Below are 27811 nucleotides of genomic sequence, written 5' to 3' on the forward strand. Positions count from 1 at the left end.
ACTCCATGTGTGCATGTGTGTGTGTATCTGTGGGTTTATGTATATACAAATATGTATGTTTATATGTATAATATATACAACATTTTTGCTACACCACCTGAAACTTAGTTGCAGACATCATGATACTTCACCTTCAAAGATTTTTAACCTGCAATGGTTGGTGTTTTAAACGTGAACCGTATATTTAAAACAATTTGGAAACATGTATCACAACCTTCAAGATGCAAAACTGGCATAATAATTTCACTTGTAAGCATTTGTTTAAAATATATTTTATTTTCATTTCTCAATTTTGAGCCTACTTCTCATGACATCCAGTATAACATTAGTTTCATATTTATGATTCAATAGAAAAGTACTCACATAATTATAAAGGAAATATATAAAATTAATTTTAGCTTTTGACACTAAGGAAACACATGTGTGTGATAGCTTTTTCTCCAGAAATTTGTTCTTTCATTTATTTATGTATCCTACTAATATGTACTGAGCACTGTACTATAGCAAAATAAATAAGATATGGACTTACTTTCCAGAGGCTGTCATCATAAATGACTTTTTAGGCCACTTCTAGAAATTTAGCCTTTTCTTAGATGAGGAAAAGGATTGAAGAATTTTAGATATAGATCTAATTTGATTTGCATTTTAGAAAGATCATTATAAATACAACTTATAAGATAGATTGAATGGGAAAAAGATTTGTTAAGAAAAGTAGTTGGGGCCGGGCGCGGTGGCTCACGCCTGTAATCCCAGCACTTTGGGAGGCCGAGACGGGCGGATCACGAGGTCAGGAGATCGAGACCATCCTGGCTACCACGGTGAAACCCCGTCTCTACTAAAAATGCAAAAAATTAGCCGGGCGAGGTGGCGGGCGCCTGTAGTCCCAGCTACTCAGGAGGCTGAGGCCGGAGAATGGCGTAAACCCAGGAGGCGGAGCTTGCAGTGAGCCGAGATCGCGCCACTGCACTCCAGCCTGGGCGACTAAGCGAGACCCTGTCTCAAAAAAAAATAAAAAATAAAAAGAAAAGTAGTTGGGAGGCTGCTGTAGTAATACAGGTGGTTGGATTGAGAACAGAGATAAGCAAATAGATTTAAGAGAAATGAACAAGGAAAAAATAATAGCAGATGAAGATTTGTTGAACATCTGATTAAATGAAAAGGAGGACTGAAGAGTCCCCACCAGGTTTCTGGATCTCGGCTGCTGGGTTGGTGGTAGTGCCATCCCTGGCTAGAGAAATAGAAACACACAGTTTAGGGAGGAAGGGCAGTCCACTCATGAGTTCAGTTTGGCATATGTGAGATGTTCAATAGGTAGAATTGTGCGAATTTTGATATGGACTTAGAAGACATCAGTGTTTATTCAGAAGTTAATGTCATAGGAGTAAACAAAATCGTCTAAGAACAGTGTGGAAGGTAAGAAGAAAATTGAGGCTGGATCTCTAAAAAACAGTTATATTCAAAAGTTAGACAAATGAGGATGATGAACAGGAGCAGTCAGAGAAGTAAGAGGGTACCCAGGAAAGATTGGTGATAGAGAAGCCAGAGGAGGACATGGTTTCAAGAAGGCAGAGTCACAATGGTGCCCCACACTTCACAGAGGTCAAGACGATAAGAGCTGGAACAGCCCTTCGGCTTTAGCCACGAGGAACTCCATGGTGACTTTGTGTCCAGAGCAATTTTCTCAACCTTGGCACCATTGACACATAGGGCTGAATAACTTGATGATGGGGGCTGTCCTGTGCATGATGGAATGATTAGCAAAATCCTTAACCTCTACACATTAGATGACAGGACCAACCCCATTTCCCCTGTCCATCCCCCATTTGTGCCAACCTAAAATGTCTCCAGACATTGCCAAATGTCCCTTGGGAAGCAAATCACCCCAAGTTGAGAACCACCGGCCAAAGTAATTTCAGTAGAAAAATTCAAAATAAATCCATACTGTAGCAGGTGCCATCATGGCAGACACAGCCAGTCAAGTCCTCCTTGGTTCTGGTCTCACCATCCTGTCCCAGCTGCTCATGCAGGATATAAGCCTCTTCCTCCAAAAATAGGATGCAATATGTTTGGATGGCAAGTATTTCAACTTCCTGGTCTCTTTTGTTACACTCAATACATTGGCAGTATCAATGAAAGGTATAGGCTTTTCACAGGCTTAACTCTAAGACTGTATTCGGGAGGCCTTCAAACTGTGGCCCATGGAAAAGTTTTACAGCATTCCCAGGAGTGGACGAGGACCTGGAAATGTACAGAAAGAAGTCTCGTCTTCCTTTGAGTTATCAAGGAGACAGCTTGAGAGATGACGGCTCGTTCTACTGCTACCCTCATCACACATTCCTTCCACGTGATCACTCTGAGACCTGTGGTACAATTCATTGGCAGAGGACCTAAGTACTGTGGACTTAGTGACTTCATAACCATATATCAGAAAGAGGGCATCCTAGGGTTTTTCCTGGGACTGGTTCCTCACCTCCTAGGTGACATGATTTCTTTGCGGCTGTGTAGCTCACTGGCCTGCCTCATCAATACCTATGCCCTGGACGGCAGGGTTTCTACCATGAATGAAATAAAGAGTTATTCTCAAGCTGTCACAAGATTTTTGCTGGCATGTTGACCTGTCCCTTTGTGCTTGTCTCTAATCTTATGGCTGTCAACAACTGTGGTCTTGCTGGTGGATGTCCTCCTTATTCCCCAATATATACTTCGTGGATAGATTGTTGATGCATGCTACAAAATTAGGGAAATATGAGCCCAGGAAATAGCTTGCTTTTCCAGAAGCTCCCCTTTGGGAAGACTTATTCATGTGATTTGAAGATGTGGGGCAGAGACAGTGACATTTCTATAGTCCTAGATGCACAAAATTGTGTCAGAAAATGTTGATTTCCATACAGTGTGATACACTTTTATAACAATCATTTAATCTTGGGGGAAAAAAAAAAAACAGACTACAAAGGGTTATGAGTGAGCAGGTAGTGCAAAGTGAAGTCAGCAGCTTAGCTGAAAAAAGAGAGAGAGAGATAGTAATTAGAAGAGAATGTATGATTAATGGAGGATTTGGTTTTTTTAAAAAAAAAGATGAAAGAGGCTAGAACGTGCCTAAATGACGACAAGAAGATCCAACAAAGAACTTATATTTGGAAGTGGCTAACAGATAGAGCAAGGTCTCTAGGGAAACAGGAGGGAATGGGGTACAGAGAATCTCCTGAACAGGTTTTCCTTAAGGATAGCTTTATAATGTTGGGAGGGACTCAGGACTTTCAAAGAATTTCCCTCTGTTTGCCTTTATTGTTTCTGTGAAATAGGGAACAATCTGGAGAGTGAGAAGAAAGTAGAAAGGCAAAGGCCCTATGACAGTGAAAGTTTTTAAGTGGCCCTGATTGGAGCCCAGATAATTCTTTTCAGGAGATTTTTTTTTGAGACGGAGTCTCGCTCTGTCACCCAGGCTGGAGTGCAGTGGCCGGATCTCGGCTCACTGCAAGCTCCACCTCCTGGTTTCACGCCATTCTTCTGCCTCAGCCTCCCAAGTAGCTGAGACTACAGGCGTCCGCCACCTCGACCGGCTAGTTTTTTGTATTTTTCAGTAGAGACGGGGTTTCACCGTGTTAGCCAGGATGGTCTCGATGTCCTGACCTCGTGATCCACCCGTCTCGGCCTCCCAAAGTGCTGGGATTACAGGCTTGAGCCACCGCGCCCGGCCTTCAGGAGACATTGACAACACAGTTGAAGCTGGAGATCATGAATGGTCAGTGATAAAAATGCTCTTACACCATTGTTTTTTTTTCCCCCAGAAGTTTTCAGCAACCCAGGAACACATATGCAGGAGATTAATAGTCAGATTGATCAAGACTTTGGTTTTTGCCAGGTGAGTGTGATGGGCAGTCAATGTAGCAGGAAAGTTAAGGATTTGAGAAAGTTGGATATTTTTTGTTTTTCTTGTTTTTTTTTTTTTGTTTTTTGTTTTTGGTTTGTTTGTTTGTTTTTGACAGGATCTCACTCTATTGCCCGGGCTGGAGTGCAGTGGCACAATTATAGCTTACTTCAGCCTTGACCTCTCAGATTCAAGTGATCCTCCTACCTCAGCCTCCCAAGTAAGTGGTACCACATCCATTCACCACCAAGAATAGCTGAATCTTTAGGAAATGGATTGCTCCAAATGCTCATCTGGAAGAAAAAACCTGCAATATGTCCTCATATCACATATAAAATGCATATAACATATTATATTACATGTATTACATTATTATTCCACAGTTTAAAGTCTTAAATAATAAGACCAAAAAAAATAGAAAATGTATAATTTATATAATCTAGAGAAGAAAGATCTTCCTAAAAGAAGATTATATAAATGTATAATTATATAAATGTATAATTTTTATTATATATTTATATATTATATAAATGTATATAAATGTATAATTATAATTATAAATGTGTAATTATAATTATATAAATGTATAATTTAATAGATTATATAAATGTATAATTTATATAATCTAGAGAAGGAAGGTCTTCCTAAAAGCAAAACAGGATGCCCAGAAATCATACATAAAATTAATTTATGTGCATTTTGAAAAATTTTTCAAAGCAAATAAATGACACCATTAAACAAAGTTAGAAGGCAAAACACAGGCTGCAGTGCATATGATAAAGAGCTCCCACTAATGAATAAGCAAAGTGCTAACATCTCAGTGGAAAAATGGGCAAATATATAAACAATGTTATCACAAAGGGAAATTCAAAGGATAATAAATATATGAAAATACACACAACCTAACAAATAGCTAGAGAAATGCTAATTAAAATATTGATGAGATTCCATTTTTTGCCCATCAAATTGGCAAAAATTGAAGGATATGTACAATTTCAGTGAGAAGGTGAGGAAATGAACCCATGGCTGATGGGACTGGAAATTGCCATTCTCTTTTGGGAAATCAATAGCAACATATACTGAAGGGTAAAACACATATGAGGAAGCATTACCAATATCATGTTTGAGAGAAACAAAAGCACCGACATTTATGTGTGTATGTGTAAATATAAGTATGTATGTATATACTTATAACATGAATGCATATATAAGAATCTTTATTGTAGCATTATTTTAAAAATCACAAAAATAGGCTGATTGTCCAAAAATGGGAAATAATTGAATTAACTACAAGACATTTATACAACAGAATATTATTACAACCACCCAACAGGTTCACCTTGCCCACTGCCTAGACAGAGCCAATTTATTAAGACAGAAAAATTGCAATAGAGAAAGCACTTAATCCACACAGAGCTGCTGTACAGGACACCGGAGTTTTATTATTATTCAAATCAGTCTCCCTGAAAATTTGGGGATCAGAGTTTTCAAGGATAGTTTGGTGGGTAGGGTGCCAGGGGATGGGAAGTACTGATTAGTTGGGTCGGAGATGAAATCACAGGGAGTCAAAGCTGTCCTCTTGCACTGAGTCAGTTTCTGGGTGGGAGCCACACGTAGCGATCTGGGTGGTGCCAGCTGATCCACCGACTGCAAGGTCTGCAAAACATCTCAAGCACAGATTTTAGGTTTTACAATAGGATGTTATCCCGAGGAGTCATTTGGAGGAGTTTAGAATCTTGCAGCCTCCAGCGGCATAACTCCTAAACCATAATTTCTCATCTTGTGGTTAATTCATTAGTCCCGCAAAGGCAGTCTAGTCCCCAGGGAGGAAGGAGGTTTGTTTTGGCAAAGGGTTGTTATCACCTTTGTCTCAAAGTTGAACTATAAACTAAGTTCCTCCCAAAGTTAGTTCAGCCTATGCCCAAGAATGAACAAGGACAGCTTGGAGGTTAGAAGCAAGATGGGGGCGGTTAAGTCAAATTTCTTTTACCATCATAATTTTCTCAGTTACAGTTTTTGCAAAGGCAGTTTCATTGTGCTACTATAAATATAATTGGTGGGCTATATATTAGTTGACCTGGAGGGACACCCAGAAGAAATATTAAGCGAAAGAAAACAAGTTTCAAATGTATGTGTGTTAGGTGATTTCATCAACACACATATGGAACATGCATTTATGTTTCTTTGTATGAGTATGAAGAAAAAATGGACATAGGACCGTAGATCAAACCATGGCTGATGGGACTGTAAATTGCCATCTTCTTTTAGGAAATTTGTTTTTAAAAGGAGTAAAAATGGATTGGATGGGGTAAGAGAAGATTGTCAACTTTTTCTCTATAAATTTTAGGTTGGTTTCAAAGCATGCTTCACATTAATAATTTTTAAAAATTGAATTTAAAAATACAAGACTAAAGCATGAAATGATAATTCACAAACTGTCAAGAAAACAGCAGATACCAGCGATGATCCATTCTCATTTTTCTATATAAGTATAATATATAGGAACATTGTTAAAATGAAAGCACATATCACATCTCACTACTTAACAAAAGAATTACTTTCATGTCAGAGGTGTCAATTTGCACCTGAGTAGTTTCTGCCACCATAGGATTCAGACATGTCTGGACACGTGTAGAGGCTAAAGGATCAGGCCCACTGGGGGTTGATCTGCATGAGGGAAGACTAAGGAGCCTCCTAAGAAAATCTCATCTTAAACTAGTTAGAGTTGGACATATGTTTTTGGTCAAACAGTATTGAAAGGGGTGGCATGATTTTAAGCACAGCATAAAGACAAAAGGTAAACATCCTTACTATTTAATGTTTTTCCACCCAATCCCTAGGCCTGAGTTCTAGGACCAGGGACAGTTGTATTAATTGAACTGATAGACTCCATACAAAAACATCTCTGAGATGTTGAGGAGGCAAGATAAAGCAAATTGGGGACCTGCATAAAGTGTGGCACTAAAGAGGGTGTCAGCATAGTGGGATTTCAGGGGCATTCAGTGGGGGTTGGGCCTCAGCAAAGTATGTTGGAGGCAGAGGGAAGCCCCTCTACATTCTGCTTTATTCACTTGACATTAATATTACACATTTCTCTCCATTTCTATGGTCTTATCTGTCATTTTTAATGAATAAATACTATTTTATTGATATATGTGTATTTATATTTATTAACCTCTCATCTGTTTTTTTTTTTAAATGCTTGAGTTAATTTGGACTGCTATAACAGAATACCATACACTGAGTGGTTTATAAACAACAGCAATTTATTTCTCATAGTTCTGGAGACCGGGAAAGACAACATCAAGGTACTAGCAGATTCAGTGTCTGGTGAGGGCACCCTTCTTGGTTCATAGATAGCTGTCTTCTCTCTGTGTCCTCACATGGTGGAACAGGCAAGGAACCCTCTGAGACCTCTCTTCTGAGGGCACTAATCCCAATCATGAGGACTCCTCCCTCGTCACCTAGTCATCTCCCAAGACCTCACCTCCTAATACCATCACCTTGGGGGTTAGGATCTCAACAAATGAATTTCAGGGGGCAGGGCCTGAACATTCAGGCCACAGCATCTACTATTACAGAACTTCATATGTATAGCTTTGTTTTGGTGCTCAATTGTTTTCTTAAATTCCCAAGAGCACACACTGACAAGCTCAAAAGATTTGAACATTTGCCTGTGTGTAGTGATACACTAGACACAGTCACGTTGTTTTTCCAAAGCATTGAAGCAATTTAGCATGCCATCAGCAATGCTAAAGTTATCAAGATTTTGTCACAGATTGGACAGCTAGGTTTTATCTTTTGCATTTAACAAATATTTATTGAGTATCTACTATCTACTATGACCAGACACTCCTCGCATATTTCCCTCCAAGTTCCCATGTGGCTTCCTGAGTCCTGGAATGATGGTCCTAAGCACCACGTTCTGTAAGCACCATGCAAAAAAATGTACTCACAGCCAAGAAAAATCCACCTGCCATGGGATCCTGTTTTCCCAAAGAGGAGAACTTCTATTTTCTAATGGCTCTTTGGGAAACACTGTCTCCATCTTCTCCTTTACCTGCAGAAGCAGTTTCCCTCCTTGTCACTAAGGCTGATTTTCTAGGACAACTCTTCCAATCCTTTCTATATCCAGGGCTGTTTCCTCCCTCAGTGTTTCCTTCCTTTCTACCTCCTGGAGTAGAGGACCCTCCTAGAGAGAGATAGAAGTCCTGGGTAACCACATCCTGCCATATCCTACGATCATGGTGACTCTCCAGTCCCCAGAAACCCACCAGACCTAGGTGGGAGTGAGGTCAGCCCCCATTTTCCCTGTGCCCAAGCAGGTCCCGAAGATGCCAGCCCTGCTTCCTCCTAGAAGCTGGTCTTCCTCTGTCCTTCCCATAGCCTGCACTTTAGGAAGAACTGGTCCACTACTTTCAGCTCTCCAGTGAGAGTTTTCACCACAGATGATAGCCTCTGTTTGTCATGTTTGATGTGATTCTTTCCCATCTGCTGACCTAAGTTATTCTGTTCTTGTTGTTGCTCATGTGTTTGCAATCCTTTATGTAGCCAAATTTGTCAGTCTTTTTCTTTGTGATTTCTTCTGACACTTCAAAGTACAATTTTTTTAAAAAAAGGACAGTGTTTTCTCCAAAGATCTGACAATCAATAACTTATATTTCCTGTAAGGTTTCCTATTATCTAATACTTTGGCCATATAAAATTTATTTTGATCATGAGGTATTAAATTGCTGTATTAAATTGATTTTTTCGAAAAGAGATCTAGATAAGAATACTAAACAATGTGTATTAAATAATTCTTTATTTCATTGTTTTTCAAAGATGCCTCTTGTTATCTGTTATATTCTTATGTACAATATGTTTACTTCTGGACTATGCTGTTCCATTTAACTATATGCTTATTGGTGGAAGGTATACCTCCATTTATTGTTCTCTTTGTAAAATACTAGTTAATGCTCTTAGGTGAGCATGGGGGTGGCAAGTGCTAAATAAATGACATCTATTTTTGTAAATAAAAATTACAATTATGTTAAGTTCAAATATCCTAGGAAGATTTTTGAGGTGGACAATAGTCAACCTATAAATTTGTTGAATGAGATAGAAGGCTTTCTGATTGATCATTATTTTCAAGGACAATAGTACACCTTTCCATTCATCTTCTCTAATATTATTCAGTAAAGTTTTATATTTTGTTTCTATTAGATAAGACATGCAACTGTTTCATAAGAATTCTTATCGTTAAATAATTTAGATAATATTATGTTATTCTGGTATAAATAAAAGGACTCCTGGTATATATTTGTATCTACTGCATTCATCTGTCCATTTTATTGATGCCTATAGTTATTTTTTTTAGATTATTTCTTTTAGTTTTTAAAAGTATACAATCATAACATCTAAAAATGATATTTTAATTTTGTTTTCCAGTATTAATTCTTCTGAGTTTTTAAAAAATATTTTCTTGCATTGACCACAACTTCCAAAGTTGCGGTCTTATATCTATGCATTGATCAAACCCATATGAGAATGATTGCCTTGGTTTTCTTACCGATTTGAAACAGAAACTTTCTAACAGGAGGAAGAAAAGGAGGCTTTGGAATAAGACTTGAAGATTGCTTAATGCTGATGGTGTCTCTTACAAGCTAGAAATCCAGAACAAATTCCACAACCTCCCTGAATCCCAGTTTCCTCACCAGGAAGATGAGGATATGAATACATCTCACAGTGTCATAGGAATAACTGAGATATCACCTGCAAAGGGCCTGGCACTCAAGGCAGACACAACACATTTTACTTTTATCTAGTCAAAGCGGTGAGATTTAAAGCCAGATCTACCTGACTTCAGACCCACACACATAACCCCGTGCTCTGCAGCCTGTTCAGGAGGAATTCCATTTCTGTGTAGGTCGTGCCCATGTATGGAAACAAACATAGCCACAGATGTCTAGGTCTATCAGCCACAGCAAAATAAACCCTGAAAACTAAGCTATCTCTCTGTGAATATACCACATCATGCACAGCATCATGTACGGATTTGAAATGTCTAAACTCGAGCCAGCCTGACCAACACAGTGAAATCCTGTCTCTACTAAAAATATATATAAAAACAAAAAATAGCCAGGCATGCTGGTGGGGGCCTGTAATCCCAGCTGCTCAGGAGGCTGAGGCAGGAGAATCAGCTGTGAGCTGGGATCACACTTTTCCACTCCAACCTGGGCAACATAGCGAGACTCCGTCTCAAAAAAAAAAAAGAAAAGAAAAAAAAGAAAAATAATTGTCTAAACTCTATCCAGTAAGTGCAAATTCTAAAGTAGTGGCTATCTCAAAGGAGGGTAAGCCAGAGATGAGATGGGAGGACAGAGGAAGAATATGAAAAGAAATGCAAGTCATTGATACTATTATGGTACTTAGATTGGGTGGTGGTTTCACAGGTGATCATTACAGTATCAGACTTTATAACGTACATATATTTTAGTGTCATGTTTAGTATGCATGAAGTTTTATACAAAATATTAAACAAAGCCCCCCCAAAAAAATCGTCTGCCCAAGTTTAAAAGACCATGAGTATTCAATTAGCAATTCTTGACTGGGCACAGTGGCTCACACCTGTAATCTCAGCACTTTGGGAGACCAAGGCAGGTGGATCGCGAGTTCAGGAGTTCAAGACCAGCCTGACCAAGATGGTGAAAACCCCGTCTCTATTAAAAATACAAAAATTAGCCAGGCGTGGTGGTGGGTGCCTATAATCCCAGCTACTCAGGAGGTGAGGCGGAGAATTGCCTGAACTTGGGACGTAGAGGTTGCAGTGAACTGAAGTCACACCACTGCACTCCAGCCTGGGCGACAGAGCAAGACTCCATCTCAAAAAAAAAAAAAAAAAAAAAAATTCCTATTCCCTCTACCCTGTATTCACTGTTCACTGTACTCTAACCTACAGTGAACAAAAGGTACCTAAGCCAGGACATGCCCCTGCATCTTTTTTCCTGATAATCATATTTTCCTAGGCACAAGGCCTGAGAGTTACCAAACCTGATTTTTTGATAGTATTTGTCCTGGAAAATAAAACAAAATGCCTTTCTTTAAGGGATAGTCTTCCTTTTGTCAATGTTTCAAGGCGGAAATAAAAGGAAGTTTAAAAAGCAGCCTATTTCATTGTCACCAGTTCATAAACACTGTACTAAAGGGCAAGAACGACGCTTTATGCCTCTTGCAAAATCCCAAAGCACCCAGTGCAAGGCCCTGCACTTAGTAGGCGGACAATTGACGTTTGTTAATCAATGTATGAATGATGAGCCAAGTCTCATAGCTTCCATGGAGAACCTTAAATGTCATTCCTTTTGAAATGCGACCATGCTTCTCAACCTACTAAAAATTTCATAATGAACCACCCACAGACACAATCTTGTGTGAAGATCCCCTGTGTTCCCCAAATCCTTTGTGACCTATGGACACAATTGCTAAACGTGAGTCATGCTTCTGTCACTCCTACACAATGGGTATTTTTAATGCTACAGCATTTCCTGAAGTCAAGCGCTCAGGAAATGGTTTTTGCAATAATGACCTCAGCCTCCCCATGTTCCCCCCACCCCCACCACAGAATCCAGGAATAACTGAACAGGTGTCCAAATACCCAGAATTACCCAAGAAACCTCACAACCTGTCTTCTGTTTCCTATCAAAGTCATGAGGTTAACCCCTTGTCCTTTGGAGTTCGAAAGGAATGTGTCCAAAACTGAACACACCCATAGCTGTGCTTTATTTATATCAAGACACAGTTTATTTCCAAGACTGTCAATGGTCTCCAGACCCCAGAACTAAATCTGTATATCATCATGGCTAAAAGTATGGGCTCTGGAATTCAAAAGCCTTAGAGACTGAGTTCTGACTCTGCCACTAAGTATGTGGCTTCAGCCAAGTCATTTAGCCTTTCAGAGCCTCAGTAGTCTCATCTGTAAAATGGAACTAATGAAAGAAACTGTTTCGTGGAATGTGTGAAAATCACTCATGTAAATGGCTGATCTCCAGGCCTGATACACAGCAAAACGCCTAGTACTTGCTAAAAGTTATTGCGTCAGGTTTCCCCAGACTGAACCTTAGGCCTTGTCAGTTTCTCCTGGACAGCAGTTATTTTGACAGCTTAGGATCTTTAGGTGCCCACACACCTTCAGAACCTCAACCCATTCTTGGGAGCACTGTCTGGGCACCCTCTGAGGATCAGAAGCAGGAAGAGAGGTCAGATGGTGAGAGGATAAGGACTGTTGATATCCAAGGGAGGTTGTAAAACCACTTGGGCACACCCAGGTTCAAAACAAAGAAGCCATCACATGAGGGTGGGAGAAGAGGTATTTACTCAGTGAGGCCCCTTCCAGCCCTCATGGTAAAAGTCTACACTTGTTTAGAAAAGAGTATGTCTGTTTTACTATTTTATTTTTTAAAAAGGGAAGCTCAACAACAAAAACGATGTTGAAAATGACAATTTGACTATGGAAAGCAGGCTCCTGCTATTCTCATCAGACCATCTGACAAACTTCCCAAGGGAGTTTCCAAGGCCTCCCAAACAGTAACAGCAGAGCAGCCGCTCCAGAGGATGCCCCGGGGAGCTGCCAAACTGCAATTGCCCTGGAAATCAGATTCGAATAGCTCAGACACAAGGGCAAAGGGCGGGATGCATGCATCCCTAAGCACCAGCCCTTTAGCCTGGCAGAGGAGCACAGACAAAGCTGCCCCGGAAGAATTGCTTGGGAGGTGCAGATACGAAGAATAAGATCCTGCTGGCAGCGCTGGGAAACACAGCAGCAGTCGGCACACGCTGGCCTTGGCAGTCAGCAACCGCCTGGCTCAGGCTGAGCAAAACCTTTCTGTGAACATGGCATGAAAGCAGATCTCTCAGAGGCTCATGCTCCCTGAAGGTGAAAGATCAACAACAAAAAAAGCATTAACCCCTCTCCTAAATGATATTTCATGGCCATCAAATGGCCATCAAAGTCCCATCAAAGGAGCAGCTCATGTTCATAGGCCTGGGGGAGATGCTCCCAGCAATTCAGACACATTGGCAGTCCCAGGGAGGAGGCCATAGCCTATGGGGCCTCTCTATGTATGAAGGGCAGCACTTTGCATGACAAATGTTCCATGCATAATCTTGGAACATTGGCATAATTCTTTCTGGACCCAATAATGATAATTACTCTCTGTCCTAATTAAGGAGAAAATAAAGTAGCTAATACTTTTATAAATCAACAAGTAGGATTAGTATGATGTACAAAGCGCCCTTGAGTTTGCTTCAGGAGACTTCCTCCTCTGTGTGACCACGAGTATATCATGGCGGCCCCCTGGGCTTTTGTTTCCTCATCCATAAATCCTTTCTTTAAGGGGACATCTTATGGGTTCCTTTGAGTGCTCCCAGCCTAATTTACTATTCTTTTCCTTTAAAAATATTTGGTAAAAGCTTAGCATGCAGCAGTAAAATACACAGCATGATATGTAGTATTCTTACTTAGAATTTTATGCCTTTCAAGGGCGAAAGATGGTGGTCAGGTGACACTGATTTTCTCCTTGTATAGCTTCAAAGATTGTGTTATAGATGAGAAACTAGATATTCAAAGGCACAGAGAACATGTCATCATATCACTCAGATTAGAACTTCCAAGTGCTCACTCGTGATATGTAGTCTGGTGAGCCAGGCCTCAAAGTGTCCTACAAAAGAAATAGACAACATGGTTTCTGCCTTCTAGTATTTGGCAATTATTTGAGGAGCAATATGTTATTGGGAGGCTGAGGCAGGAGAATGGTGTGAACCCGGGAGGCAGAGCTTGCAGTGATCAAGCCACTGCATTCCAGCCTGGGCAAGAGAGTCAGACTCCGTCTCAAAAAAAAAAGAAAAAAAAAAAAGATGTTATCTGTTCCATTCATCTGGGGTCTTCATCATTTCCTTAAATAGGTACATTATCCATTCCTTCAATAACATACATATTCATTGTCCTTTATCCTCAAATAATTGCCAAATACTATAAGGCAGAAACCAAGTTGTCTATTTCTTTTGTATCTCTGAAAGAATCATAGTACAAAATTTATAAATGAAATCATGTAGCTCTGTGCTATATGAAAATGATAACCTATATGACATTTCAGCCACACCGTGTATTTGTTACCTAAATTGTCCTTTCTATTTACTTCCCAAGCATTTGAGCCACTTTTCCCCAGATTGAATTGTCTTTTTCTTTTGAGACGGAGTCTTGCTCTGTCACCCAGGCTGGTGTGCTCACTGCAACCTCCACCTCCCGGGTTCAAGTGATTTAAGTCGAAATACCTGAACTTCAAGCCTCCCAAGACTTTAGCCTTCCATGTAGCTGGGATTACAGGCAAGTGCCACCATGCCCGGCTAATTTTTTTGTATTTTTAGTAGAGATGGGATTTCACCATGTTAGCCAGGATGGTCTCGTTCTCCTGACCCCGTGATCTGCCCACTTCAGCCTCCCAAAGTGCTGGGATTACGGGCATGAGCCACCGCGCTTGGCCTGAATTGCCCTTTAAAAGCTCCTTTTTTCCCTTGTAAGATCATAATATTCTATCTTCCACTATATCCATCCTGAGACAATAGCAACCGTGTGTGTTTATATGTGAATAAGGAAGATGTGTGTGTGTGTGTGTGTGAGAGAGAGAGAGAGAGAAAGAGAGACAGAGAGAAACAGACAGACAGAGGCACAGAGAGATACGTGTGTTCTGATAAAGCAAGGTACATTAGATAATAGCCCACTGCACCTTGCATTAAGCAAGCCTGCCTGGGAAATGAGCAACTTTCTCAGGCCACTGCTCAACCTAGAGTGTTGACAACCTTGGGAGAGAAGACTTTAATTGCAGTCATTCCCTTATTCCCTCTGGATTGCTTGTTTATAGTTTGAAATTGCTGAACGAGTTCTGCAGGTTTTTCTTGTCCATTTGCTGAGCTTGAAGCAAGAAGGGAGATACCCAGGCTCACTGAACTGTAAACAGTACTTCTCAAGGTCAAACTGGAGAGACTGCAGAGAAGAGGGGGTTGGGGGGGGCAGGTTTCTGAATGTGGCAGACAACAATAACATATTGCATATATACTTTCCTGCAAGCCTGCACAGAAGAAAAGTGAAGAGAAAATAATATTGCAAAGAATCCTGTTCAAACTTGATTTCTTACAGTTTGTTTTTTTTTTTTTTTTTTTTTTGGCCAAACTTGAAGGTCAACTTTTTAAAAGTAATTAGACATCTAATCTGTGCTTTCCCCCACTGCCACAATCCCCAAACTTTTTCTGTCATTATATAAATATTATTTGAAGTTATAAAGAACACAAGCAAGTGGGCTAGATATTAACAAAAGATACTTCCAGAAATCGATGACCCAGGCAGCCCTGTTGTCTTGAAATAAACACGTGAAACTGAGCTCCGCATCCTCAAGCTGCAATATATTCAGCACACTAACAGGTACAGGCACTGCTTTGCTCCAGACTGGTGGGAATGTGGCACTGAAGAAAGCCCAGGCTCTACTACGGAAGAGCTTACAATCTGGAGAGAGTGGTAATATGTACACAGCACATCACAGCACCATAAAGCCAGGGAAACACAAAGGGTAGACATGAGAAGACCCTCCTTTTAATGGTTTAATTTTTAAGAACACTATTCACCAACTGTAGATTTAGGAGAGGAGAGGTTGTTTGTTTATTTGTTTTAAGTAGAAATACCCGAACTTCAAGCCCATGTTTACCCTTTCCTAGCCTTGAGATCTGAGTCAAATGACATCGCCCAGTGGACGGCAGTTTCCTCATGGGTGAGATCAGAGTGTTGGTGTAGACCATGAGTTAGCAAGTAACAACAGCTAGGGGTAAAAATCCAGCTCACAACTGGTTTTGTAAATAAGATTGCTGGAACACACCACGCCCATTCATTTACATATTGTCTATGGCTGCTCTCACTCTACGGCTGCCAGGTAGTTATGATATATGGTCCACAAAGCCTAAAATATTTACTATCTAGCCCTTTATAGGGTTCCTGACTCCTGGTGTAGCCAGTCTCTAAGGTCTCTTCCAGGGGCTTGCAAGATTTTATGCACTTGAAAATTTGAAATAACCACGCAAATGGAAGAAATGTCAAGAAGCGCATGCTAGGTCCCAGATGACAGCAGTTCCCCTTGCTTTATCTCATCAACAGGAAACACGTACTCCAAGGGGTCTCAACTCGACTCAGAATCACCTGGGGAGAATTTTATTTGTCGTAACAAGGCTTGAGGGAGGCACATTTCACACATTAGTATGAAAACCCAATCATCATGCTTTGGAGAATTTTGGTTTTTTTTTTAATGTCAATGCCCAGGACCCAATGTCTAGAGTTTCTGATTTAATTGCTATAGAGTGGAGACCTGGTATCAGCTGTTTTTAAATACTGTCCAAAGAGTCTGGGCATGGTGACTCATACCTGTAATCCCAGCACTTTAGGAAGCCAAGGAGGGTAGATCACTTGAGGCCAAGAGTTCAAGACCAGCCTGGTCAACATGGTGAAACCCCCGTCTCTACCCAAAATACAAAAACAATTAGCCAGGCATGGTGGCAGATGCCTGTAGTCCCAGCTACTCAGGAGGCTGAGGCAGGAGAATCACTTGAACCCAGGAGGCAGACGTTGCAATGAGCTGAGATCTTGCCACTGCACTCCAGCCTGGGTGACAGAGTGGGACTATGTCTCAAAATAAAATAAAATAAAATAATATTAGCCAGGGGTGGTGGCATGCGCCTGCAGTCCCAGCTACTCAGGAGGCTGAGGCAGGAGAATTGCTTGAACCTGGGAGGCAGAGGTTGCAGTGAACCAAGATCGCGGCACTGCACTCCAGCCTGGGTGATAGAGTGAGACTCTGTCTCAGGAAAAAAAAAAAAAAAAAACTGTCTGAAGAATTCTACCTTGCACTCAGGGTTAATTTAACAAAGGCTTAAACATAATACCAAGATATGGAATCAACCTAAGTGTCCATCAGCAGATGAATGGATAAAGAAATGTGATCAAAATGCACAACGGAATACTATTCAGCCTTTAAAAATAAGAAAATCCTGTCACTTTCAACAACACAGATGAGCTTAAAGGACATTACATTAAGTGAAATAAGCTAGGCACAAAAAGACAAATACCATATGTTCTCACTTATATGTGGAATCTAAAAAAGTTGACTTCATAGAAGTAGAGAGTAAACTGGTGATTACCAAAGGCTCGGGAAAGTGGGGATGGGGTTGGGGAGATGTTGGTCAAAGGATATAAATTTTTATCTAGACAGAAGAGTAAGTTCAAGATATCTATTTTATGTCATGGTAACTATATTTAATAATAGTATATTATATACTTGAAAATTACAAAAAATTTAAAAATATTAAAAATATATGTGAAGCAAAAGCTATTAAAAAAATAAGGAAATTGAACAAAACTATAATATTAGAAGGGTATTTTAGTACAAAGCTTATGACCTTGGATAGTTCAAGCTGACCAACGAGATGAAATAAAGATACAAATAAATACCTTTTTTAAAAGTATCACTGAACCTTTTTTAAAAAAAAAAAATATCGATGCCTGTATTTTTTGCCAGGTATGTTACACCAGAATATCTGGGATTGTGGCCCCCAAACCTGTATATTTAACAAGTTCTCAAGATAATTCTTATGCGGCCAACTCTGCAATAGCCTGCACTGAGTAGCCAGATATGTGAATCATGCTGAAGGCCAACTACGATGCAGGAATTCAGAATCCAACAGTCAAGTGTTAAGATCCATTTCATACCTCTTTATCTTTGACTCTCAAAGGTGTAATGCAACACCTGGAACTTAGCAGACATTTGGTAAATGTTTAATAAATAAAACTTAATTTAACCTGACCATTGAGTGTTTTGGTGGGGAGACACACACACAGGGGGTTTATGCTTAATCAGATGGGGTGAGGGGTTACCAGATGGGGGGAGGGGTTACTCAGAAGCCAAGGCTAAGACTCATGTTCTATACACTTAATTAAATAGTCATCAACTGCAACCTTCCTCCACCTATCTACACTCAAACATTAACTACCAACCTGATCAAAGAATCATTATTTTAAAATCACCAGTCCACTGAAGCTCCTTTAGTTAGACTGAAGTTTACGTGATTGCTTAAACCTTTTTTCTGGGAATGGATCTTTTATGCCAAGTAGGCAGGGTTACTGCCCCATAAACCTACCTTCTGTCATTAGCTTTGACTGTTGACACTTACAATGATTAGACAGGGTTGAGCAAAGGGTATTTTTGCAGTCTGTGGGGAAGAGTACAGAAAATAAACATTGCATCTCATTACAAAGCCCTGAATGTACAAAACATACTGATCCAAATGCCATGATTAGATAAGCACCTGCAACACTCATTAACTTTGAAGGGAAATTGAAGCCAAATTTGGGCCCATATGCCAACTGTCCTTACACTTCGGCAATCAGGTGACCTCTGTTCTCACATTAAGTTAATTTCTGAAACACCTTACATGATAGTTATTGCTCCAGACTTTTAATAATTAGCCCAGGGTGGCCTCTCTCAAACATCCTCTGAAATAGTCTCCACCTACAATTTCTAGGGTTTCAGATGAGCCTTTGCCCATAACCTGAACATGTCATTTTTAAAGACAGGTCATTGTAAATAACTCTGAGTGACAACCTAATGCTACCCCAAAAAAAGAGACTGAGGTGTAATATTGATCCACTCATCCACAAACACAAAGATGCATGTGTTTTGTATGAGGGCAAATAATGACTAAAGTAGCCAGAATAAAAACTAAGGTTGACACAGGAGGATTGGGATGATGGGCAAGCGATCTCTAAAGAAGAGTGCACCAAAGGCCTCCCTGTCTCACTCTGTAATAGTCTATTTGCAAACTGCCCTCCATGCTGTATCACATGTAGCTCTAAAGGTCTGTGGTTCCAGGTGAGAGCCTCTAAGTAAGCTGAGAAAAAACTACATTTGGAAATGTTGTTTCTACATAAGGCCACTCTGACAAAGTAGCTCCCAAAGTTATGATTCATTCAATCAGATGGCCTCATCTGGTCAGGGTGCAACCTAGGCATAGGCGTAGGGAACACTTGGCTACATGGAGTAGGCTGAAGAGCCTGGGAAGACTCCTCTGTTCAAATATGTCTTTACTAAAGTGTCAAAGGTCTCAGAATCCCATCATGAGAGTCCAGTTTCTTTGTATGTTTAGACTGTAACAGAGCCGTGTACCACAGAGGAGTACAGGCTGGAGAGCTGAGTGGTCAGAAAGATAATTGGATGAAAGAGGTCTCCAGTGTGCCAGAAAGATCTCTCCAGCAAGCCATAGTTCAGATGATAAAGAAAATTAAAATCTGTGACCTTCTGTGGAGAGTGAACTGATTCATCCCTCTCTTCCCAGCAATGTCAGAATTAACTGACAAAGAGCCATGGATAGAGAGCTGGTTGTGCAATGACTACAAGGTCTCAAAAGCAGCAACTGCAGCAGAATACAGCACAAGCTTCATGAGAAGCACAGGGAGGACAGAGATGGCAATTCCACCAAGAAGGATTAGGAAGGATTTTTTTTCCTTTTCCAAGACTGAACACATCATGTGATGCTATGTGCAACATGGAGATGATTAAAATCAGCATGCCCACTGAAGTTCCAGGACAAGCAGGAAATTGTGAAGCCGGTACTGCAAAGTAATACCACCTCTAGGTTACCAGATGGGGTGAGGGGTTACTCAGAAGCCAAGGCAGCTAAAGAATTATAAATCTCTATAGAATTCTGATATCCAGATAGTAAGGAATTTTTAGTCTGTGAGACTTCTAAATAGCACTCTGTGGCAGGAACACATCTCCCTTGGCTCAGATATACCCAGGAGAGCTAAGCCTCTCAGCAAGATGCTATGAAATTAATTACCTAGGGGAACAAGAGAAGCATTGCAAAGACTGTGGTGTATCATGTGTGAATACTGACCTCTCAGGTGATCTTTTTTTCTATGCGAATATTATTGATATGAGTAACACTTCAAATCATTAACATTTTAATCTGAAGGAGAATCCTTCTAGTGACAGATGGGGTCCAGGGTTGAGGTGAGAGGTAAGGGAGAAGACAAGCTCTTTCTATAAGCCCACTCTGATACAAAACAGAACGTTTAAGCATTTATTGCAAATTCCTCAAATATTTACTGAGTACCAGCAATATGGGAGAAGATGTGCCAGGCATTTGGGAGGATATAAACATGTATATATGTGCTAATGCCACCATCAACTAGCTCAAGACATAATTGGAGAAATGGCATAGGGATAACTGTGATATAGGATCAATTGAGGAAAGTCATGGAATTGGCACAAGTACCCACAGCATCAACATTAGCTGGGAGTGATACAAAATGTAGATTGTCGGGCCCTCTACAGGACCCCTAGAATCATAATGTGCATTCATACATGATTCAGTAGGTGATTTGTGTGCATATTTGAAAAACACTGGTCCAAACAACAACAACAACAAAAATGGCATGCTCGTGGAGGCGCTCTAACATATTAGAAGAAAGCTTCAGGCTGGGCGCGGTCCCTCATGCCTATAATCCCAGCACTTTGGGAGGCCAAGGCGGGCGGATCACGAGGTCAGGAGATCGAGACCATCCTGGCTAACAACGGCGAAACCTCGTCTCTACTAAAAATACAAAAAATTAGCTGGGCGTGATGGTGGGCACCTGTAGTCCCTGCTACTTGGGAGACTGAGGCAGGAGAATGGTGTGAACCCGGGAGGCGGAGCTTGCAGTGAGCTGAGATCGCGCCACCGCACTCCAGCCTGAGTGACAGAGGAAGGGCCCGTCTCAAAAAAAAAAGAAAAAGAAAGCTTCAGAGATAGTTAAGCTCTCACTTTGAGCTATGTGAGAGCAGAGGAAGAGGAATGGCCAAAAGTTCAGGAGAAAAACGGTCCAGGGTTTTTTGTTTATGTTTTTGTTTTTGTTTAAGACGGAGTCTCACTCTGTCTCCCAGGCTGGAGTGCAGTGGCGCGATCTCGGCTCACTGCAAGCTCCGCCTCCCACGTTCTTGCCATTCTCCCGCCTCAGCCTCCCGAGTAGCTGGGACTACAGGCGCCTGCCACCATGCCCGACTAATTTTTGTGTTTGTTTGTTTGTTTGTTTGTTTTTTGAGACGGAGTCTCACTCTGTTGCCCAGGCTGGAGTGCAGTGGCCGGATCTCAGCTCACTGCAAGCTCCGCCTCCCTGGTTCACTCCATTCTCCTGCCTCAGCCTCCGGAGTAGCTGGGACTACAGGGGCCCGCCACCACACCAGGCTAGTTTTTTGTATTTTTAAGTAGAGACGGGGTTTCACCGTGTTAGCCAGAATGGTCTCAATCTCCTGACCTCGTGATCCACCCACGTGAGCCATCACGCCCGGCCCACAGTTTTCTTAAGTATGCTTGGGGGATGGCAAATAGACTGGTTTTAGACACATTTAAGGTACTCGTATAATGGTCATGGGAAAAAAATTCTAGAAAGGTAGGTGTGGGCTGAGTTCCAGAATAACCCTAATTTCTGATTTCCTAATTACACAAAGATGTGCAATCAAAAGGACATGAGAAAAGTTTAAATGACAAAAAAATAATCTTTAACTTCTCCATAGAATTGCTCAGACTTCAGTCCCAACTCAAGTTCCTTCTTTACCCTGTCAGAGCCCTTAGGAGGCTCATGTGTTATCCTTACGTGTATGGTCTTGATAAAAACGATGTAGACAGGCAGTGGGATGAGGACTCCAAGAAGGGCTCCAACCCTGAGGGAGAATGAAAGTGAATGCACATCAGAAACCATGTGGAGGCTGGGCATGGTGGCTCACACCTGTAATCCTAACACTTTGAGAGACCGAGGCAGGCGGATCACTTGAGGTCAGGAGTTTGAAACCAGCCTGACCAACATGGTGAAACCCTATCTCTACTTATTTAAAAAAAAAAAAAAATTGGCCTAGCGTGGTAGTGGGCACCTGCAATTCCAGCTACTCAGGAAGCTGAGACAGGAGAATCCCTTGAACCCAGGAGGTAGAGGTTGCAGACAGCCAAGATTGTGCCGCTGCAGTCCAGCCTGGGTAAAAGAGCAAGACTCTCTCTCAAAAAATAAAAATAAAAAAAGGAAGAAACTAAGTGGAAACTTATCAATATACACAGGGAATACACGCAAAGATTAGTGGGAACCTTAGCTCTAAGAATATACATATGTTCAGGGCCTTGACCCTGTACTCCAGACAACTATCTCTGGGTGTGTCAATTTCAGACACTCCTCTTCACAGAGCCCCAGTCTCCTGCCCCAGGTGCAACACTATCTGGAGCTCAGAGCCTTTGTACCCAGTTTCACTTTTGCCAGTCCTCTGCTTTATGATTGGACTCTGCCTCCGTAACTAACAGATAAATTATGATAGCACTTATAATCTGCCAGGTACATGTCTACATGCTTTATATCCTAAATCATTAAGAGCCACAATCACCCTATTATATAAGTACGATTATTACCACCAGTTCACAGACAAGAAAACTAAGCTACAGAGAGATCAAATGCCTTAATTGAGGTCACTGCACTCACTCCACTAGTAAGGGGTGATGTTGGGATTTGAATACATGCAGTTAGCTCCAGAGTCCACACTCTTAGGCAGATGCTTCTCTAGGAAGCTTTTTATCAACTTACTGAGAGGCTGGGGGAAATAGTTCCAGAAAGCAAGCACCTGACTCATGAGCAGTGACCATTCTCTGCGGTATGACCCACCCACTTCATTGATACCTAGTGCTCATCACTTTGACAAATACAACTAAGGTTATTTCCTGCCTTGGGTTTCATGATTGCAATTTTCAGAGCTGGCCTCTGGATAAGGTCCTTTTTCTAGACTTTATTATGCCCTATATTTGTGTTTGTCAGGAAACTGGAGAGTTTATTCTAGGAACTAACTTGAAATTATAAGAACTTTTTTTCATCAGAATAACCATTCATGAAGAGATAATGCATGCATCAGTGAAGGAAGGTTCTTACAATGGGTCAGCCAGAAAAAGGAAGAATTAAATTGGATGGCATGATTACACAGGACAACAAAGGACACCAAAGGGGCCTAAAGGAAAGAGAGCCCGTGAAGAAACAGAACTGACCAGCATGAAGGTTGTACTTGGATGTTTAATGTGAAGCTGTATTAGATTGTCTTTTTCAGATGGAGAGAAGATGGTCCCAGTCTTCTAAGTCTGGGAAGTCAGGTTGACTATGGAGGCCATAACTCCTGTGTGGAAAAGTCTGAGGAAGCACATTTCACCATGGGAGGAAGAGACACGAGTGAAGGATACACAGCAACAAGAGATATGGGAAAAGAACAAGGGTAATGAATGGTCATTAATTCATTTATTTGCCCATTCATTCATTCTACAAATATATAGCGAGCACCTACTTTGTGCTACCCTCTGGGGCAGATTTTGGCTTCAGGAAGCTTACATGATAGTTGCGACCCAGAAAATGAGCAAAGCAATTGCCCATTTCTTCCTGTTTACATATCAGAGGGGTAGACGGAGTGAATGCTGTGAGAACATAGGACAGGAATGAACCTTCTGTTAGGGTCTCGTGAAAGCCCGAGTTGGTAACTTTTAAAACGAAACCTGCAAAATGAGAAGGAATCTGTCACACAAAATGTAGGAGAGAGGGAAAGGAAGAATATTTCAAAAAGAAAAGTGTTTATTCTCCAAAGATGGCCAGAAACGCGACTAAGAAAAGGTCACAGGCCTCCAGGTTGCCTGGGCAGCCTCTGAGAGCCCTGTCTAGGGCGAAGTGGGAGTGAGACAGACAGAACACTGATAAGGGGACAACTTATGGCAGGAAGTGGGGACAAGCAATGCAGGTGATTTGTTTGAGCTGGAGTGGGGGAGGATGAGCTTGGTTTTGCTATGTCAGGCCATTAGTTGGGGCGACTTTCAGTTTCCATTTGAGCCTGAGCCTGGAGTAGGTAAATTCCAGATACGCAGAAATCACGATCATGGAGTGATTCATCTCCAGTTACCTCCCTCAAAAATTCCCCACGGTCACTATCTGACACCTTTTCCTCAGGCCTCCACCTCGCACCTCCCCTGCCCCTTCCAGAATGACTTTGTGTCATTCTTCACTGAGAATGAGGCCATCAGAGAAAGCTTTCCTCATTTCTCCCTTTTCCATCTCTTCATTTCTCTAGATCTTCTTCCTCCTGTAACCTTCCTCCACCTATCTACACTCAAACATGAACTACCAATCTGATCAAAGAATCATTATTCCTCCATTCCACAAATAACTCCATGCCAGCACTTGATCCCTGTCCTCCTTTCTCTTCTGTAACTTGTTCCACAAATTACGCGTGTTTAATTTCTCCCTCACTACCACCATCTATTTCTCAGCCAGCTTTCTACTGAAGTCTCCCCACTTCCCAAGAGTCCTCACTCAATCCTGCTTATACTTTCAGCCAACCTCCAACTTTCTGGAATTTGACCTCAGGGCTTCTTAGAGGTGATTGGATGGCTACTTTTAACTTCCAGTGACCCACTCACTTTATCATCTGACTTCCCAGCCTGCCTATGTGTTTTTGTCCCTGTTGAAGCCCCTGCCACCATCCCAGAATGCTGTTCTGTCACATCCCTGTCCCCTGTGGGACTGAGTACCTGCCAGGCCACTAGATCCTGCATCCCTCTCCTTGATCCTCACCTGAAGCCCAACCCTACGCCAATCTATAGAATGAACCCCAATTCAGACAGAAGAGATGTCAAGGTAACCAACTCCACCCTCTGAGATCCACGACTAGCCAAGGCTTGCCATTGCTGCACATTATATCTCTGTTGTGAGAGCCATCTTGATTCTCATGTGTGAGCCCAGTTTTGACTCTAAGACTGGTCTCTTAGTTTCATTCCTATTCATCCTATTTGTTGAGCACGTATTATGGGCCAGGCTCTGGCCCACACCTCCTACACATGATTTCCCCTCCCGCTCACAGCACGGCGATGCTGGAGAGCCCTACAGAGTCAGCAGACCTATCTTACAGAGGGTTTGAGGAATTCTTCCGAGGACACACAGCCATTCCATGGTGGAACCAGAACTTAAACAGGCATTCTGATTTTAGAGCCTTTGCTCAATAAATAGTTATAACAGAAGAGAGAGTGGGGATGTGTGTGTGTGTGTAGGGGTAGAAGGTAATGGTGGGGGAGCTGAGACCCTGCTACTCATGCCAGATTTTCTGGTCCTGATTAGCTACTGCCTGGCTGTCAGGAGCTGTTATTATCACTCACTCCCATGCTCCTGTCACTGGGCCTGTGGAAACTTGCCCTTCCTTCTGCTCTCAGTCTCCGATGCTGACAGCTATGCTGGAAAATCCCATGCTGGCCACTACCGCACTTACCAGAGGCACATTGTACGTGCTGGTCTGGACGGGCTGGTCTGGACTTCCTGCCAGACCCACACATGTCCTGTGCCTGCCCCTTCACAGGGGGCCAGTCTATTTCCAGGCCAGGGCCTTTCCAGCCTGTCTCACCCCTCTGCAGGTAACAGAGCTCTTCTCTCTGCCACCACTTCCCCACGGAGTCTTTTCCATGGCTCCCCCTGACAGAATTCATGCTGCATACTCTTTGTTAACTCATGGCATGCACTTTCTTTCTGCTTCTTTCCTCAATTTATGTGAGATTAAGTTAATATCAACCTATCTTGTTAACCCCTTCTAATATGTAATCTTTATTTTAAAATTTAAATATTTGTTATATTGAATTCAGTAACTAGAACATTCTCCTCTAAAATGAGAATGGTACAAAAACCTCAAATAAGTAAGTCTGTTGGGGAAAACAAGTCCCCCAAAGAATAAATCTACCAGGAGAGTAAAAACAATGATAATCAGAACAATGATCAAGAATCACTATTGTCAAAGTGCCTGGCAATCACCAAACACCAGATTCACTGACTCTTCACTGTCCTGTAGGATGACTTCTGTGACTTGCTAAAAATAAGTATAATGGCGACAAGACTCAACTCCCAGGCTCTGACATTAAGTCCTATTGTCTTCCTAAAATGCTCTTTAAAGAGAGGATTTCTATCTCACATGGTCATCTGGATCATTTGAAAACTTCAAGCAGAAAGTCCCAAGGTCAGCATTAAATGTTTTCCAAGATTATGCATCTTCAAACAGAAACCCAAAATAACAAAAACCAGGAACCAAGACTTCCAGCTTCTCTAATGAGAGTAAGTCTTAGTTCTTTTTCCTTACTCCACAAGAAAAATTATATCTCCCAAGGGGAGTTATGGGCTTTCCAAAAGAGGTGCAAAGAGATATGAGCTTAGGAAATGAAACTTTGCTCAGCACTCTTCAGGAATGACGTCCTCCTTCCTCCCCTATAACAATGAAAGTGCACGTTCATTTTCTTACATTTTAAATCACTGAACAAAAAGGCCTAGTTTTATTTATCCTGCTGCTGCCACTATAGCAAAACTAAATGTGGGGTGCATAAACTGTTTATAAATCTTGTCTCCAACAAGAGAACTGAGTGTGCACTTTTTGAGGACCTTAGTCCATTTAGAATGATGAGAAAACTTGGGAGAAATTTTTCTCCTGATATAAGAGCTGTATAGGCCAAATGGACTTCCGTTTCTGGCCTAAATACTGTGTTTATAAAAATGGTGTGCTGTAAATAGCAAAGTATAGAAGTGAGAAATTATGCCTCTGCTGAATAAACCACACTCCCGGCCGACTGACTCCCTGCTTCTTCAAAGTGAAGACACGTTTGTTCCTATATCTTGTGAACAACAAGCTGGGTCCATTGAAAATGCTGGATAACATTGATCTTGGGGAATAAGAAAGCAACCTCTTTGAAGGTCAGAACTGTCTTAGTTTTTAATGGATTATTGGTTGATGAATTCTTTCAAGAAATATTTCTCGAATTCCTTCTCTGTGTCAAGAACCATTCCAGGATCCAAATATACCCTTGCTTCCATTTTTTGCATCAGGGTCAGCAATCCTGCTGAAAGGTTAATTTCATTATATCACATCAGTCTCCTGCTCCAAACCTCTCCCTGGTTTCCCCCTGCACTTAGAACAAATTCCAATTCCTTCCTGCTGTGTCCAAGTCCCTGCCTTCTTCTCAGGCAGCCTCATCACCCACCTCCTTCACACTGTACCCCACCCCAGCCGCACTGGCCTTCCCACCAGGCTCATTTTCAACTCAGTGTTCTCCCACATGCTGCAGCCACTGCACGGGCACTCTCCCCGAGGCTCCTCCCTCATGGGGCTGGCATATCCTCACCTCTCAGGTCTCCACTCAAATATCACCTCCTGGGACTGGCGCGGTGGCTCATGCCTGTAATCCCAGCACTTTGGGAGGCCGAAGTGAGTGGATCACCTGAGGTAAGGGGTTTGAGACCAGACTGGCCAACATGGTGAAACCCCGTCTTTACTCAAGATACAAAACTTAGCCAGGCATGGTGACATGCACCTGTAATCCCAGCTACTGGAGAGGCTGAGGCATGAGAATCTCTTGAACTCAGGAGGCAGAGGTTGCAGTGAGCCGAGATGGCACCACTACATCCAGGCAGGGTGACAGAGCACCACTCCATCTCAAAAAATAAAAATTAAAAAATCACTTCCCAGGAGGTGATGCTTTTTCTAAATTTGCTCCTCCTTCTCTATTTTCTATCCCCTTACCCTCCCCCCTTAATTTTATAAATAGTAAATATCACTCTCATACATCTTTTAAATTTTCCTGTTTACTCATTTATTATCTATTTCCTCCAACTAGAAGATAAGACCTTTATGAAATTTGTCTTAGTTATAGTTGCATTCCCAACATCCTGAATTCAGTTCCCTGAATAAACTTTCAGGATGCCACTCACAAGACAATTCTGTTATATTTTTCCCTCCTATGTTCAAAAAAGCCATAGGATTTGAGGATACCATCAATTATTTTTCATTGCTATGGATTTTTGAC

The 27811-nt window shown here is 41.6% G+C and overlaps 2 pseudogenes; one reads left to right on the forward strand and one right to left on the reverse strand.

Annotated features, from left to right (window-relative positions):
- Positions 1-1958: 1958 nt before the first annotated feature.
- LOC112635249 lies at positions 1959-2845 on the forward strand (annotated as a pseudogene).
- Positions 2846-16079: 13234 nt separating this feature from the next.
- Positions 16080-16175, reverse strand: LOC112635727 (annotated as a pseudogene).
- Between the last annotated feature and the right edge of the window lie 11636 nt (positions 16176-27811).

This window comes from Theropithecus gelada, chromosome 11 (assembly GCF_003255815.1).
Source record: "Theropithecus gelada isolate Dixy chromosome 11, Tgel_1.0, whole genome shotgun sequence".
NCBI lineage: Eukaryota > Metazoa > Chordata > Mammalia > Primates > Cercopithecidae > Theropithecus > Theropithecus gelada.